Here is a 5635-nt window from a genome sequence, read left to right as displayed (position 1 = left end):
CAAGGGTCTTGGCTCTAGAGGGGTTCCCAGATGTCCAATGGGATTTCCCCAGCTAGGTCTGTGGGCAGCAGAGAAGAGGGTGCCTGAAGTGTCCTTCTTCCATAGCCACACTGATAAATATCTTGCATATCACCATAGAACCTTCAACTGGTGATGGATGGGGATAGAGATGGAGACCCACATTGGAGCAGTGGACTGAGCTGTCAAAGATGAAGAGCAGAAGGAGGGAGAACATGAGCAAGGAAGTCAGGACTTTGAGGGTGTGTCCACCCATGGACACAGTGGGACTGATCTAATGGGAGTTCACCAAGGCCACCTGGATTGGGTCTGAATGAGCATGCGATCAAACTGGACTTTCTGAATGTCGCTGACAATGAGGGCAGACTAAGAAGCCAATGATAATGACACTGGAGTTTGATTATACTGCATGTACTGGCTTTTTGGGAGCCTAGTGGGTTTGGATACACACCTTCCTAGACCTGGATCGAGGGGGGCTTGGACTTCCCACAAGGCAGGACACCCTGACTTCTCTTAGAACTGGAGAGCAAGGGGGACGGGGAGGGGGAGGGAAATGGGAGGATAAGAGGAGGTGGAAATTTTAAATAAATGAAGAAGAAGAAGAAGAAGAAGAAGAAGAAGAAGAAGAAGAAGAAGAAGAAGAAGAAGAAGAAGAAGAAGAAAACTGCCTTAAAATTATGACCCCAAAGTAACCCCAGATGCAGATAGAAAGGTGGGTAAAATTCAAAATCATTCTTACTTCCTAGGAAGAAAGAAAAGTAAAGAGACAAACCAGTCTAACAAAAGAACACAGGGAGCAACTACAGAAACTTTCTCTGATCTGGACACCAGTAAAACTGGGAACAGCCTGCCCACCTCAACAAGACCTGCCTCTAAAGAAACACTGTACCCTCAAGACACCAGAAATATCCAGGGCTCCAGCAAGAAAAAGAAACATGCAACAGGAGAAAAAGAAAGCAGGCAAAAGGGCTAGTGATTACAATGTACTTGTAGGCTATCTTTAATTCAGAGTTATTGGCCTTATGAATATAACAAATGTAACACAGCAAGAAGCCCAGAGATCCCTCCTCCATCCCATTGTCAGGAAATGATTTCTTATACCTCACATGGGAACTTTCTCAAACTGACTAATTAGGTTTACCCACTTGCTCTAAATTGTTTTGCACAAATTATGAAACTGAAGATGCCTGAGTGTCAGACACATTATCTAAGATTTCCCAGAATTTAAATAGAATGCGTTTCTCCTGCTTCAATTAGTGAGAAGATATGCATTCATTTTTAAGTCTCACCTTAAATTATGTTTTAAGAGGCCCTGGGAAGGCTAAATGTGGAATCTTCTGTGCATTCCAAGTATTTGGTTTGGATTAACATGTGATGAAAGGGGATCTTACTAAAATACTAAGTGTTAAATTAAGTAAGTAGCCAGACTCAATGTCTGATATAATTTTTCTGTAAGTTCGCTGTCCTGTAATAGTGGACTTGTGACTCTTTTCAGTTGTAAGTAAATGTGAACAAATCTGACTCCTCTGTGCCCTTGCTGTTTTCATTTTCAGATTGTGTTAATAGTTGATTAGGTTCCGTTGAAGACCTCAAAGAAATATATCAATGCTACACACAGTTGACTATTTGACCAGTGCTCAGAGGGCAAATGAGTTTGGGCTTCTTAATAGGAGCACTTAGTGACCACTGATGGAGATAGAGATAGAGACCCGAATAGGAGCACCGGACTGAGCTCTTAAGATCCAAATGAGGAGCAGAAGGAGGGAGAAAATGAGCAAGGAAGTCGTGACCACGATGGGTGCACCCACCCACTGTGACAGTGGAACTGATCTATTGGGAGCTCACCAAGGCCAGCGCGACTGGGACTGAAAAAGCATGGGATGAAACCGAACTTTCTAAACATGGCGGACAATGAGGGCTGATGTGAAGTCAAAGACAATGGCACTAGGTTTCGATCCTAATACATGAACTGGCTTTGTGGGAGCCTAGTCTGTTTGGATGCTCACCCTCCTGGACCTGGATAGAAGTGGGAGAACCTTGGATTTCCCGCAGGGCAGGGAATCTGGACTGCTCTTCATTCTCGAGAGGGAGGGAGAATGGAGTGGGGGGAGGGGGAGGGGAGTGGGGGAAGGAGGTAATGTGTGGGAGGAGGGAGAGGGAAATGGAAAATGGGGGGGGAGGTTGAAATATTCTTTCAACAACTAAAAAAAATAAACAAAAAAATAAAGAAAAAAGAACATGAACTTTAACTTCTTTATTTTTAAAAAGAAAGAGTATTAGGCACTATTAAGTATTAATAAGAGCATTTGGCTCAGCGGTACTTAGATGGCTCCTCTTTTTGGTTATGGGATCTGACCTTTCATTATTTTTCTCAAAGTAATTTGGTTTGCAGATCACATATGGTGTAAATATTGTTCTTCTCTTTCCTTGCTCCCACTCTGAGTTTACACTCAACAGCTATGAGACACACATTGGAGTGCTTCCCCATGTTTGGTATTCATTTATGCCACCCAAGATATCACTTATTTCAAATTTTTATTTCCTTGCGATCCAATTCCTTGTGACCAGATTGTTAATGAAAGTGCTGCTGTGTTTGAGTTTTGAAGAATGAAATGAAAAAAAGCTGAGAGGAATGAATCAGTAATTAAAAGAAATAGGAGAGCTATGATTATTCTTTGCAGAATCTATGGATGTTCTCATTTTATGCAGTCAGAATAGTGTAAATAATGAGGGTTAGGATTATAACAGGAATGTAAAAATCTTAACATTCCTGAGAAGATTCAATTTTCAAATCTACTCTACCTGCTGCAATGACAGAATGAGAAACAGAGGGAGTCTGAGGATAGAAATACTGATGTATAAATTATAATGTCTTTAACTTCCCTGCTTACATTAATCTTCTAATGCTGTAGATATTCCTCACTATCCCCTCTGGAAGATGATACAGAGGTCTCTGCTTTGCAAAACAGCTTGTGTTCTCTTTAGCATCTGTTGTTTCCTCACTCGGTTATTTACATAATCAGCGTGGTCAAATCACAACAGAAACTCACTGGCAGCCCAAGCAGCTTTAGCTATTAGTAAGAGTCATCAGCAGGACTACACTTGCAGCATAGTTGTAGAATATTAAGCACTGGGTCACAAGTAATGTATAATTTTTCCCTTTAATTTTAGAATAATTTTCACTTAGGGAAAAATTAGCAGATCATGTTGACTCCATACACAGATTCATGAATTATGTGTTCCTGTGTATATATGGTTTATAACTTTATAGTTCATCCAGGTTATCTGTATTTCCTCTCATGCCCAACCTTACAATAAATGGATAGTCCCTACAATGCCAGTAGGAAAATATGAAGATGACAAGCTTAATCCCCTCAGGGAACAGGGAGCAGTAACTTTATAGGGCATACAATAATACAAGCTCAGTTTCTCACTGAAAAAATCATCTTCTACAATGAGCAAGAGATGAAGGATAAGATGACAAACTGTGACCTGATACATCAGCAGGAACTAACTTGTACCCCCCGTATTCTGAGGCAAAGAGACTTTTAGTGTGACAGAGATGATGACTTCAAATAGAATGAGCTCAGAATAGAAAGCCAATAGATTAGAGCACATTGAGGGGTGGCCTATACGACAGGTTTCCCATTCATCTGTGAACCCTACCCTGAGGAAACTGACACAGAAATGTCACAAGTTCCAGTCCAGCCAGGGCTACTTAGTGACACAATTTCTTAATTAATTTCTAAATTAATTAATTGATTAAAACAAGTTATTTCATACTTCCTAGTCTGTAGCCGCAAATTTCACCGATTCATTTGCATTGGTATGATCATGCCAAACCCCTCACTATGGCCTAAGCTTTGGCACTCCTTGCCCTCTGCTACATGACAAACTAGTATTTAAGCCCTTGAGTGACTATGCCGGAAGAGTTCTGGATTTCTTTGCATCTCACTTCTGCCATGTTGGCTTTCATCTCACAAGTCCTCCCTGAGATTCACCCCAGGGTCTCATTATTTAACAGCCAACCTTTCTCACTTATTTTCTCAGTACGAATTAAAAATATGAGCATGATTAATAAACATCTTTACAATAGGTTGGGACAGAGGGAGGTGTCTTTTACAACCATGAATTCTCAGGCAGAACATATTGCCTGGCATATGTAGAAACTCAATAAATATTTACTGATTTAATAAAGAGATGAAGGAACAACTTGCTTTTTAATAAACATTAAAATCTTTCAAAATATTGAAGTTGTATTAAACAGGCATATGATTAAAATGTGTTCTCCTTGAAATATTCGTAAAATTATTTTTCACTTTATTATAGCATTCATCTCCTTGAATGTTTGATCTTCCTTTTTCATAATTTTTATATTAGTGTATAAATACTGGTAAAATATTTCCCAGAAACAAAAAAACTGGTGTGTGCTACATTCAGAACATATCCAAAAGAGACAGAAATTTAGTTTTCCTTTGGTACTACAAAAAAAAAAAAAAACCATTCAGGAGAATGAGAAACTGAGTAGTCTTTCATATGGCAGAGCATCTATGAAATACTGAAAAATTATTTATTTGATCACTTTATTTCTTTGAATATAAAATATAAATATTCCCTTAGAGAAAAAATTAAGATTCCATGAGCTAATGGTTGTGGCTATGACTGGAACAACATTTTATATTTTCATTAAACTTACTATAAATATATTAATAAATTCATTTTGAATAAGCCTGTCTTATATTTGATTACCAAGCTAATAAAGAATGCAAATGCAAATGCAATTGTAAGAGGTGGTTTTTGTTTTAAAGACACAGGATATGAATAAATGATACAATTGTAACAAATGAATTCCATAAGCCATATACGTGCCAATTATATTCATCCAATCAGTTTCTTCAATTAAGTCTCAGTAAAAATGTTGCTGATTTAGTTTGAATCTCGGTACATGATCAATAGGGAAAAAACAACACTGAAAATACAAAAAAAAAATTACCCAGTTAAACAATTTACAAATTCATTTTTTTTTCAAAAGTCCCTTATTCAACTGTATATTATTACCAAGACTGCTAAGAACAGATTGTAGGAAAAACCTGGCCCACCATCTGCTTATAGCCCATCAACTAAGAATAGCATTTACCTTTTGAAGTAGTGAAAAAAGTACAAAAGAAAGATATTTTGACAAATGAGAAAATTACATGAAATTCAAATGTCATTGTCACACATGAAATTTTGTTGGAATTTTCCAAGTGCATTCATTTGTTTGTCACTCACTGCCTGGGCTGACTTTGTCCCACACCTGCGGAACTGAGTCACGTTTACCAATATTTCATATTTTACAACATTTCATGCCTGACTCTTCACAGGAAACTTTTGCCAACCTTATCCCTAGCATTATAACTCATTATAGATTTTGATATTACTGGTGTTCCAGATTTATTAATCCTTCACCTTTTTATGGTGCTCTGTTCTGATGTTAGAACTTATCCTTGATCCACCGACTAAAGATAACTGAACTTGCCAAATTCTTCACTGTTAATCACTAGCCATCTAAGTGACATCTTCATCAGCAGATTCCCATACCATGGCAACCCCATTCTGCCTGCACATCTTGCCTTCA

This window comes from Microtus ochrogaster, chromosome 10 (genome assembly GCF_000317375.1).
Source record: "Microtus ochrogaster isolate Prairie Vole_2 chromosome 10, MicOch1.0, whole genome shotgun sequence".
Lineage (NCBI taxonomy): Eukaryota > Metazoa > Chordata > Mammalia > Rodentia > Cricetidae > Microtus > Microtus ochrogaster.
Note: the sequence above shows the minus strand (reverse complement) of the source record.